We start from the raw sequence: 13,070 nt of genomic DNA on the forward strand, positions 1-13,070 counted from the left end.
ACCATTCCTAGACCGGCAAGGGAACTTGCTGTTCCAACAGGACAATGCACGTCCGCATGTATCCCGTGCCACCCAACGTGATCTAGAAGGTGTAAGTCAACTACCCTGGCAAGCAAGATCTCCGGATCTGTCCCCCATTGAGCATGTTTGGGACTGGATGAAGCGTCGTCTCACGCGGTCTGCACGTCCAGCACGAACGCTGGTCCAACTGAGGCGCCAGGTGGAAAAGGCATGGCAAGCCGTTCCACAGGACTACATCCAGCATCTCTACGATCGTCTCCATGGGAGAATAGCAGCCTGCATTGCTGCGAAAGGTGGATATACACTGTACTAGTGCCGACATTGTGCATGCTCTGTTGCCTGCGTCTATGTGCCTGTGGTTCTGTCAGTGTGATCATGTGATGTATCTGACCCCAGGAATGTGTCAATAAAGTTTCCCCTTCCTGGGACAATGAATTCACGGTGTTCTTATTTCAATTTCCAGGAGTGTATTTTCTTTACAAATTTCATCCCCTACTGCACTCCTTTATGGGTTGAATTTCCACAAACATCGAAACACGTATTTTTTAATATTTAACCGAAAAGTGAAATACCAATTGACCTAGACGTAGTCATAAAAGTGCTTTAGTAGTTCTTTAGTATCTATATTTTCAAAAAATCTTTCACCCACTATTTTACCCCCTTAGCGATTGAATTTCCAAAAACACTGAAACAAGTATTTTCTATTTTTTAACTGAGAAACCAAATATCTGTTTTCGTAGTTCCAGCTTCAAAATTACCTTAAGAGCGACATACTTTCAAAAAGCCTTTCATCCCCTTTTTCATCCCTTGGGAGTGTAATTTCCGACAATCCCTTTTTAAACGATGCGTATAGTACACTGGTAAGCCGAAACATTACGACAGCTGCTCACCGCGACCTTGGATACTTCCTGGTGGCGTTACGGGCACGTTATGCAGTAGCAAAAGTATGCAAGTAAAGAAGACACGGACTGAGGATCACTCTAGCGAAGATATGGGCTGAAAATGGGGATATGCCTTGAGATAGGCGACTTTGACAAACGGCAGAATATCATTACGCAGAGCTTGTGAACCAGTATCTCGAAAACGGCGAAGGTGGTCGAGTGTCCACGTGCTACTGTCGTGAGCATCTATGGAATGAGGTTGGACAGTGAAACTACTACTGCTGAAGGCGAGAAATGGTTTATAACACGGGCCTATGCTGCTATTAACTCCAGGCAAAATTTAACATGCAGTAGGCCGGCCGCTGATTGTACAAAAAATGAATATTAATGTTTCTTCACCCAGTGCTGTTCTGTGCTTGCTGCACCGGTTTGCGTCCTACGTTATAAAATTGAATACGGTGCTGAAGTATAATTAAACATTTTCTTATGAATTTTATTATGTTGTGACAGCAAAATTATTCATACATTTAAGTGCTCGTTGCACTGGTTTGTAGCTTTGTGCTATGATACTGGACACAGTGAGAAATTTTAAACCAATAAGCTTTTTCTGTCATTGCTTTCATTTTTGCGAATATTGTATGAATGAGTGTAACTTCTATTTCAGATCAAATTAAAATTGTTTTGTTGCCAATAAGTGAATAATTGTTGTATTGTTAACTGCCTCAATCGATTCCAACCGGTTATTTTTCCTTCGTGGCAAGCTGCACCCCACAGCATATTTGACCTTCCAAGAATTAGCAGCTTTCAATGAGTTAATACTAGGTAAATATGTAAACCGCATTTGGATAGAACTTCCTTAACTTGTGCAGAAAGGCATGCAGTATTCTGCTGCATCCATTTTCAGTAAGCTACGAAAAGAATTAAAAGATCTTAGCTGTAATCCCCACACTTTCAAGTCAAAGCTGAACAGTTTCTTTATGTTTCCCCTTTCTGTTCTATCAGAGAGCGCCTGGAAAAAATAAGCTAATTACTGTGTTTTATTCTTGATTATACTAATATTCACCCACCAGCTTGTCGTTGGCGCAGGATTAGTGTAACTTTTATTTTATCCATTGTTAACTTATCTGATGTCAATTTCTTGTATTGACTCGTTACATGACCATGGAGGTTTGCTCCCGAATTTCGTGCTACGGAACTAGACATGTAAAATAAAATAAAAAATTGAGAAAAGAAGTTCGCAGTAAGAACAAGCATCTGCTATGTTTTTCCACTGCTGCCAACCTACTTTTGCAAGACATTCACAGAAATAAAAGTATTGCAGCTGTCAACGACCTACCTCACTGTCAACTCAGTCTGAATTGGATTTTGGCGTCTCTCACAAATCTACTGTATTTAGAGGCATTCCTCTCCCCATCAGTTTCAGGGGTACGACATCACTGAAACGAAGTAGGAACGTGTACTTCATAGTAGAATTAAGCTTCCTGATGGTTAGCGCTATTTTAATTTGTTTTTGTTTCTACTCAAGAGCTTTTCTTTTTATATTAAGCTAGCCGCAATGTAGTTTTTACGACATTTAAAACAACATCGAATTGATGAGTTAAGTGTCTCATCTTACACGACATTTTGTGCAGTTTCAAAATTAATCTTAGTCTTTGCGAGTCCATAATATTTGTGAAATTATGGAAAATTTATTATATTATTTATGTGTTATTAATATTAATTCCGCTGACGCGTTTACGTTACAGTATTCTGGGTCGATCATGATCTTTTGTCCTCTAACATTCGTTGAGTTTACGTTACTTTTGAAACCAGGCGTGTAATTGAATTTCGGTATTGCACCACAACTTCTTTCGTTAATGCTTGATACTCTTTTGGTATTAACCAAATGATTAGGTCCTCCATGACGCCTATTATCCAATTATGATCTTTATTTGTTATAAATGCTCAGTTCATGACAACAAAATATGGAGTGATGAATTTACCTTTTCTCAACATTGGAAATATGGATTTCTTACAGGACTCCTAAAACACAAGTTCGGAAAGATTCTGTGGTATGTATGGAATCAGCAAGCAATAAGCAATGTTGTGCTGTTGTTGTAAACAGACGTTATGTGCAAAAAAGTCAAATTTACGAGATAAAAATTTGGTTAGAGTCAAATAGTCTGTTGGAAGGTGTCGCGATTGGCTTTGTTTTAATAAACGATATTGGATATTGATTAAGTACGCTAGTATCTCTTATCTTTTTCTTTTCATCTTCTGTGAACGAGATATATACATCGGTGACGGTGACAGGATTTTGTGCAGCCTTTATCGAAGACCGGTTCTCTAAACATATCCAACAGGGTTTCATGAGAACGACGTTACTTTTCTTCCAAGGATTCTCTTTTAAAATTCCTAAACATTCTGCTACCCTTTTGTATGTTTAATGCTGACCGAGAACGACCATAGAAGTGCGCCTCTGAATGATTCCGATTGCCGCTATCATGCCTCGTAGATATTGACGTCAAACTATGTTAAAAGTAGGCCCTTTGCAGCTAGCTCAGTTAAGACGAACCTATGCAGCAGATAGAAATATTGCAGATTGTGCGATCTTGACCTACATTTCGACTGCGTTCTTTGAGCAGTGCATATTGCCATTAGAACATCTAACAAGAGAATCAGTAACACTGCATCGCATGGAACATGAGTGAGGTCTGCCCTGTAGCAAGATGTTGTATTCGGTTCAAACCCTTGGCGCTGGTCGATAACAGTTAGGTTAATGCTACATATTTTAATGTAAGAATTATTCGACATCTGTTATAAAGCATAACTTTTCCTTAATACATCCGAGTTGCTGGATACTAATTGCTTCACATCCTTGTTCGAGTTACTCTAAAATCCAAATTAAGAAGAAAAAAAAAGAGAAAAAAAGAAAACACACACGCACAACAAAATGAGAATTGAAATTACAGCAGGTCAGTGATGTACAGTTCAGGAAAATGAAAACAAGATTACGACTTGCCTTGGTACTTACCGTTTTCCCGCGTTAAGCTATCGCTGGAACAAACGATCCGAACTTCTTGTAGCTGCAATCCTGGAGCAGAAGAGAATAAATATAGTGAGAATAACGAGATTAAGTAATAGACAAGCAACACGAACGTAACTCTGCTATTTGGACATTTTTGTTCCTAAATCAGAATAAAAGTTGTAAATAATTAGCTTCCACAGCAGACAAGATGGTGAAGCCACGTACTTTTGGCCATAGTGTTTATGTCATAAACCTTCGTCGTTATCGAGGTCATGGAGAAAGGGGAAATTTCAGTTCAACTAGTATTGAAGTAATACTCGGAATGGTTCTTAATGAAGCAGCTGTCCTGCATTTCATTTGAAGTACCTGAAGGAGACCTATGGAAAATTTGAGAGCTGTTGGACGCATGAATGAACCCATCTCCCGAATAAGCGTCCGCATCTTGACTACCGCGAATCTAAATTAATGTGCATCAGGTACCGTTTTCGTTACCTCGACGAGTAGAGTACATGCAAAATGGTTCATTATATTTAGCGAGCAAGGTGGCGCAGTGGTTAGCCCACTGGACTAGCATTCGGGAGGACGACGGGTTAAATCCTCTTCCAGATTTGGGTTTTCCGCGATACTCCTAAATCGATTCACTCAATGACGGGATGGTGGCTGTGAAACAGCACGGCCGATTTCCTTCCCAATCGCTGAAACAATCCGAGCTTGTTCTCAGTCTCTAATGATCTCGATGTCGACGGGACGTTAAACCCAAATCTTCCCCTCTTCCTTCATTATTACGGAAGTGAAATAAAAATTTTGTTCCCATCAGCAATTCTCAGGAGCTGCCAATCGTAAATAGGGAACTGTTGCACATGTTCTCCGAAATACAGCGCCAGATAAGAAGTTTCAACTGTGGTACAGTAGAGTAGCGACAAAAACATTTACTTTGAAGATCAACCCGTATGTAAAATCAGTAATTGGGTCAAAATCATCTCTTCATTCTCTCGGCGACCACACCAGCACCGAAACGGAAGATAACAGAGAGAAGGGCGAAATACTGAATTCGGTCTTCCGAAGCTGTTTCATCCCGGAAGAATGTAAAACTGTTCCTCCTTTAAATCGTCGTATGAACGTCGAAATGGAAGATACTGAGATAACCGATCGCGGAACTGAAAAGCAGCTACAATCGCTTAGTTGAAAGGCATCAGGGCCAGATGACATACCTATAAGATTCTATAAAGATTATGCAAAAGAACTCGTTCCCCTTATAGCAGTAATTTATAGTAGATCGCTTGAGCAATGAAAGGTACCTAACGACTGTAAAAAAAGGCAGGTCATTCCCGTTTTTAAGAGAAGCCGTAAGACCGATTCACACAGTTATAGACCTATATCGTTGACGTCAATCTGTTGTAGAATCACAAAACTGTTTTATGCTCAAGAATTATGACGGTTTTGGAAAATGAACATATCCTCTATAAAAATCAACATGGATTTCGCAAACAGAGATCCTGCGAAACTCAGCTCGCCCTGTTCCTCGATGAGATCCACAGCACAGTGGACAACGGCGCTCAGGTTGATGCAGTGTTCCTTGATTTCAGTAAGGGATTTGATACCGTCCCGCACTGCCGTTTAATGAAAAAAATACAAGCTTACGGAGTATCGGAGCAGACTTTCGATTGGGTTGCTTTCTTGCAGACAGAACTCAACACGTAGCTCTTAACGGAACAAAATCGACAGATGTAAAGGTAATATCCGGAGTACGACAGGGAAGTGTGGTAGAACCGTTGCTGTTTACAATATATATAAATTATCTAGTAAAAGGGTCGGATGATCTTTAAGGCTATTCGCTGATGATGCAGTTGTCTATAACAAAGTAGCAGCGCCAGAGGATAGTAAGAATTTGCAGAACGACCTGCTGGGAATTGATGAATGGTGCAGACTCTGGCAGTTGACCCTGAACGTAAATAAATGTAACATATTGCGCATACATAGGAAAAGAAATCCACTACTATACAGCTACATTATTGATGATAAACAGCTGGAGACAGCGTCTCCCGTAAAATATCTAGACGTAACTATCCAGAGCCACCACATAAAACAGGTAGTGGGTTGGTGCAAATGGCCCTAAGCACTATGGGACTTAACATCTGAGGGCATCAGTCCCCTAGACTTAGAACTACTTACACCTTACTAACCTAAGGACATCACACACATCCATGCCCGAGACAGGATTCGAACCTGCGACCGTAGCTGCAGCGCGGTTCCACACTGAAGCGTCTAGAACCGCTCGGCCAAAGCGGCCGGCCAGATAGTGTGAAAGGCAGATACCAGACTCAGATTCATCGTAAGAATCTTAAGGAAATGTATCTCATCCACCAAAGAAGTGGCTTATAAGGCGCTTGTTCACCCGATTCTTGAGTATTATTCATCTATCTGGAATCCCTATCAGGTAGGAATGATAGAGAAGATCCAACGAAGAGCGGTGCGTTTCGTCACGGGATCGTTTAGCTGGCGAAAGAGTGTTACGGATATGTTAAACAAACTCCACTGGCAGACGTTACAAGAGAGGCGTTGTGCATCACGGAGAGATTTAGTATTGAGATTTCGGGACAGCACTTTTCAGGAGGAGTCAGACAACATACACTCCTGGAAATTGAAATAAGAACACCGTGAATTCATTGTCCCAGGAAGGGGAAACTTTATTGACACATTCCTGGGGTCAGGTGCATCACATGATCACACTGACAGAACCACAGGCACATAGACACAGGCAACAGAGCATGCACAATGTCGGCACTAGTACAGTGTATATCCACCTTTCGCAGCAATGCAGGCTGCTATTCTCCCATGGAGACGATCGTAGAGATGCTGGATGTAGTCCTGTGGAACGGCTTGCCATGCCATTTCCACCTGGCGCCTCAGCTGGACCAGCGTTCGTGCTGGACGTGCAGACCGCGTGAGACGACGCTTCATCCAGTCCCAAACATGCTCAATGGGGGACAGATCCGGAGATCTTGCTGGCCAGGGTAGTTGACTTACACCTTCTAGAGCACGTTGGGTGGCACGGGATACATGCGGACGTGCATTGTCCTGTTGGAACAGCAAGTTCCCTTGCCGGTCTAGGAATGGTAGAACGATGGGTTCGATGACGGTTTGGATGTACCGTGTACTATTCAGTGTCCCCTCGACGATCACCAGTGGTGTACGGCCAGTGTAGGAGATCGCTCCCCACACCATGATGCCGGGTGTTGGCCCTGTGTGCCTCGGTCGTATGCAGTCCTGATTGTGGCGCTCACCTGCACGGCGCCAAACACGCATACGACCATCATTGGCACCAAGGCAGAAGCGACTCTCATCGCTGAAGACGACACGTCTCCATTCGTCCCTCCATTCAAGCCTGTCGCGACACCACTGAAGGCGGGCTGCACGATGTTGGGGCGTGAGCGGAAGACGGCCTAACGGTGTGCGGGGCCGTAGCCCAGCTTCATGGAGACGGTTGCGAATGGTCCTTGCCGATACCCCAGGAGCAACAGTGTCCCTAATTTGCTGGGAAGTGGCGGTGCGGTCCCCTACGGCACTGCGTAGGATCCTACGGTCTTGGCGTGCATCCGTGCGTCGCTGCGGTCCGGTCACAGGTCGACGGGCACGTGCACCTTCCGTCGACCACTGGCGACAACATCGATGTACTGTGGAGACCTCACGCCCCACGCGTTGAGCAATTCGGCGGTACGTCCACCCGGCCTCCCGCATGCCCACTATACGCCCTCGCTCAAAGTCCGTCAACTGCACATACGGTTCACGTCCACGCTGTCGCGGCATGCTACCAGTGTTAAAGACTGCGATGGAGCTCCGTATGCCACGGCAAACTGGCTGACACTGACGGCGGCGGTGCACAAATGCTGCGCAGCTAGCGCCATTCGACGCCAACACCGCGGTTCCTGGTGTGTCCGCTGTGCCGTGCGTGTGATCATTGCTTGTACAGCCCTCTCGCAGTGTCCGGAGCAAGTATGGTGGGTCTGACACACCGGTGTCAATGTGTTCTTTTTTCCATTTCCAGGAGTGTATTAATTCCCCTCAAGTACGTCTTGCGTATTGCCACGAGAAGAAAATTCGAGAAATTAGAGCCAATACAGAGGCTTACCGACAGTCATTGTTCCCAGGCACTATTCGCGGGTGGAACAAGATTAGAGGGATCAGATAGTGGTACGGAAAGTACTCTCCACCACACACCATTAGGTGGCTTGCTGAATATGATGTAGATGTAGATGAATGCTGCCTTATTTATTACATCTATAAATCAGATATGGTATTCTTCGTAGACCACAAGAAAAGAGTTTACTCACCAAGTTCGCATGTTGCACTCTAGGTATGTTCAATGAGTGTCCCTCTGGTCCTGTGTTCAAGATGTAGTCAGTTTCGTTCCATACGTTATGTCCTGTAAATGGCCGTCACAGCAGGGTCCGGAGACCGACCTGGGGAGGTGTCTAATGAAACACAGTCACATTACCTTCACCACCACGCCAAATGCAGCGCTAAGGAAAGTTTTCGACATAGACATCGGACTGAATATGCACTGCCGGCAGCAGTGGCCGAGCGGTTCTGGGCGCTTCAGTCCGGAACCGCGCTGCTGCTACGGTCGCAGGTTCGAATCCTGCCTCGGGCATGGAACTGTGTGATGTCCATAGGTTAATTAGGTTTAAGTTGTTCTAAGTCTAGGGAACTGATGACCTCAGATGTTAAGTCCCATAGTGCATAGAGCCATTTTAACTATTTGAATGTGCACTTGCAATTACTGCAACAACATGAATGGAAACTCGTTTGAACAGAATCCCGTGGGATCCGGGATGTGCGAGCGCGCTTCGACAAGTTATGCAGCCAGTCTTGGTAGTGGCTCTGTTTTGCAACGCTGGTACAACTTGCGTGCGTGTTCTGTTACGAAACGCCGTACAGCGCAAGGCGAGTCCGCTTGCCAGATAGACACGCACGTTGCCGGCGAAGGGCTGGACAGTCACGAGCGAACCGGGATCCCTATCAGTGGTTTCATCTCTCCAGCAATTATCAGACAATTACAGAGTATTTTCGCACGAGAGGTCTGAGGTGTTCGTACCGGCGTTAACGAACATAAAATGTCTCGTTATTTATCAACTGCAATTATAAAACAGCACTTCACGTTCAGGCCCAGGGAACTGCGTGCGACTGATCCATTGCTGGCACATGCGTTGCCTTTGAAGTGATAATACGTTGATGCGAGGTAAGTTTAGGCGCCTAATTCCGTCCTTCCTCCTAATTTCGTCCCCATAGGAGTTTCCGGTTTCCACAGTTGGTAACAAATATTTAACTGCGTGCACGTGCGTGACGTTATTCCACTGTCCTGTTGAGACAGTCTGTTGTGTCCAACACGTTTATCTTCCGTGCACGAGGGAATTAATTTCTTAACGTTGACGTGAGTTCGCGCAGCAGTCTAAATAACAGCCTGCTATTCCTAGTGTTAGCATTTGATTGTGTTCAAATAATGCGCTTTATTTCAGTCGTAGTGTGGCGCATGAACGAGAGTCGCCGAAGTTAATGTTTTCTCTGCGTCATAAACTAAGCTGCATGGGCTCTTTTTCTTCTCTAAGAATATTGTGACAGGAACCTCTTACCTTGAGAAGTTGCAGTGGTTATTTCCACAACTATAGCGGTCATTATAATAAATTGGTAGGGTTTCTAATTTTATTCCTCTGGGTGGAATGTTATTAAAATGCTATTTTATCTGCTATTTATAACGATTACTTTCCTATTTCTCAGATAGGTTAAGCGAAACGGAGATAAATGGATTATCTCCACAAAGTGCTTGGTTTAGTAGCATATTTTTAGTTATGTTCGGCGATGCCGATTGTAGTTTTCTTTTACGAGGGGTGTTCAATAAGTAATGCAACACTTTTTTTTTTAAACAGGTTGGTTTATCAAATGGTTCAAATGGCTCTGAGCACTATGGGACTTGACATCTGAGGTCATCAGTCTCCTATAATTACGTAAACGTAACTAACCAAAGGATATCACACACATCCATGCCCGAGGCAGGATTCGAACCTGCGACCGTAGCAGTCGCGCGGTTCCGGACTGAAGCGCCTAGAACCGCTCTGCCACCGCGGTGTTATTCAGGATTGCAGTACACCACATTATTACCCACTCTTTTGGCCACATAACTCGACTGTTGACGTGATTTCCATTCAGTGGAACATCCTTATGCCACCTTACCGGCAGGGTCTGCAGCATAGCATCCATGGTACCACTCTACTGGACGACGTCGGAGTCTGCCCGAATAACGTCCTCATAATTCACGTACTACTCCCTGCAAAGTGCATCAAAAATGTTCAAATGTGTCTGAAATCTTATGGGACGTAACTGCTATGGTCATCAGTCCCTAAACTTACAAACTACTTAACCAAAATTATCCTAAGGACAAACACACACACACCCATGCCCGAGGGAGGACTCGAACCTCCGCCGGGACCAGCCGCGCAGCGAAGTGCACCATTCATTGGGCCAAACAGATGGAAGTCGGAAGGCGCGAGATCCGGGCTGTAGGGTGGACGAGGCACCTAGCGGGCACATACATATGAGTACCGCAGCTGGTGGACGTGTGTGTCAGCACTACCGACAGAGACGTCCAGTTGCGCAGCGAAGTGTTTTTTTGTGATCCATCGATCATCTCGAGTGAGAGTGTCATCACGTGTGAGGCCGGCTGGCACGCGGGAGATCGGACAGGTTTGCGCGGCCGTGTTGCGCCGATGAGAGACGTCTAGCCCAACAACTCACCGTCCTTTCTCTCTAAGCCCATCTTTTCAGATACGGTTGCGGGACTCGACTGTTCGATACAGGATGTCAAATCACACTCAGACTCCGTTTTTACAGTTTCTAACTCACAATTCAACAAGAACCGATATTTTGATCAGACAGAATGGGCATATTATAAGCGAGACGGAACAGTTCAAGTTCCTAGGCGTTCGGATAGATAGTAAGCTGTTGTGGAAAGCCCACGTCCAGGATCTTGTTCAGAAACTAAATGCTGCTTTATTTACCATTAGAACAGTATCTGAAATAAGTGACAGTTCAACACGAAAAGTAGTCTACTTCGCATATTTTCATACACTTAAGTTGTATGGTATTATTTTTTGGGGTAATTCTTCTGATTCAAAAAGGGGATTTTTGGCTCAAAAACGGGCTGTTCGAGCCATATGTGGTGTAAGTTCGAGAACCTCTTGTCGACCCCTGTTCAGTAGTCTGGGAATTCTGACATTGCCCTCACAGTATATATTTTCTTTAATGTCGTTTGTTGTTACCAATATTAGCCTATTCCCAAGAGTTAGCAGCTTTCACTCAGTTAATACTAGGCAGAAATCAAATCTGCATGTGGAATGCACTTCCTTGACTCTTGTGCAGAAAGGAGTGCAGTATTCTGGTGCATTCATTTTCAATAAGCTACCACAGGAACTCAAAAATCTTAGCAGTAGCCCAAACTCTTTTAAGTCTAAACTGAAGAGTTTCCTCATCGTTCACTCCTTCTATTCTGTCGAGGATCTCCTGGAAGAGCTAAAAAATTAAGCTAATTCCAGTGTTACATTGTTGATTTTCTTTATATAAACTTAAGACTTATCGCCTGAATATGTTTTTTATATTTCATTTTATCTGTTTCTACTATCGTGTTATAATTCCATGTATTGACTCGTTCCATGACCATGGAGACTTCTCCTTAATTTGGTCCCACGGAACAATAAATAAATGAATAAATAAAATAAATAAACATCTTTCAACCGTTTCGTTTCCAAACTTATTGTATTTGGCTACCAATTTCGGCGATTTACTACGCCATCTTCAGGCCCCTGACCGACATGTAGGAAGATTCAAAACAGGGGCCATAATTCAAATACTGGTGTCCGTAGATTTCTGATCGCTTTAGCAAGCAGGAATCTACAGATATCAGCATTCGAATGCTGGCCACTGTTTTAACCAGTTGGTCAGGGGTCTGAAGACGGCTTAGTAAATCGACGAAAAGTCGAGCGGTCTAAGGCGCTGCAGTCATGGACTGTGCGGCTGGTCCCGGCGGAGGTTCGAGTCCTCCCTCGGGCATCGGTGTGTGTTTGTCCTTACCATAATTTAGGTTCAATAGTGTGTAAGCTTAGGGACTGATGACCTTAGCAGTTAAGTCCCATAAGATTTCACACACATTTGAACAAATCGACGAAACTGGTAACCAAATGAAATATGTTTGGAAACTGGACGACTGGTAGGTATTTTGTTTGACACCCTCACCGTTTTTTGTTTCACTGCCAAGTTTCCGTAGACATTCAGCGAGCGCCTATGAGTATTTGCGATGGTGTGCCTTCCCACCAAAAGAAAGTCAATGAAGCTTTCTGCTTGGAACGCACATCCGTTCCAGACGCCATTTTGAAGCGTACGTATAGCGCGCCACCTATCGGACCCTCAAGAAACTGTAGGGACTGTAGCGGGGGAGTATTCCATGATGTCACACTACGAACTTAGCATTCTTTCAACGGAAATTGTCGGACAAAATATTTTGATTTTATCCATACTGGATGAGAGATCGTGGCTGAGAATGTCAATGTTGAAAAAGATATCGGCTGAACCACTTGTTTGTAGTGTAAAACACTTAAGATTGACGCGTTTCGGAAGTCAAGCTTCCATCATCAGAATAATAAACAGTAAAAGAACCTGTTAAAACTCGCTAAAATGGAACATGCACCAGGCACAATAAAATTGATAATAAAATTAAATGGCTCTGAACACTATGGGACTTAACATCTGTGGCCATCAGTCCCCTAGAACTTCGAACTACTTAAACCTAACTAACCTAAGGACAGCACACACATCCATGCCCGAGGCAGCATTCGAACCTGCGACCGTCACGCATAATAAAATTAAAACATCGTGGCTACTTTCCTTGTTGCAGCCGTGTCTTCCAAGGTGCATCTCCACATAGTCGTCAAAATATAAAAAACTCTAAAATGGTGTCGCCTATGGAGTTCAACATCTAACCACATGGCTCTCTCCTCTATCGTCGTAAACCGCCCGTGCGTCTTCGTTGATACCACACAACACGCAGCCAAAGACGACACTGAAACGCGAGTGAGCTCACGCGCAAGTAAAAAAGGAAGTCTCAGAGATGTCTA

General features: G+C 44.0%; 1 protein-coding gene across 2 annotated transcripts in view; it reads right to left on the minus strand.

The window, feature by feature from the left end:
• The window catches only part of LOC126473168 (ABC transporter G family member 23-like), a 490,841-nt gene that overhangs the window by 347,455 nt on the left and 130,316 nt on the right, over nucleotides 1-13,070 (minus strand). For both annotated transcript variants that reach the window (XM_050100049.1, XM_050100048.1), the window contains exon 2: nucleotides 3,916-3,975. The gene's annotated coding sequence lies outside the window, so the exon portion shown is untranslated. The remainder of the gene's footprint in view (nucleotides 1-3,915; nucleotides 3,976-13,070) is intronic.

Source organism: Schistocerca serialis, chromosome 4 (genome assembly GCF_023864345.2).
Source record: "Schistocerca serialis cubense isolate TAMUIC-IGC-003099 chromosome 4, iqSchSeri2.2, whole genome shotgun sequence".
NCBI lineage: Eukaryota > Metazoa > Arthropoda > Insecta > Orthoptera > Acrididae > Schistocerca > Schistocerca serialis.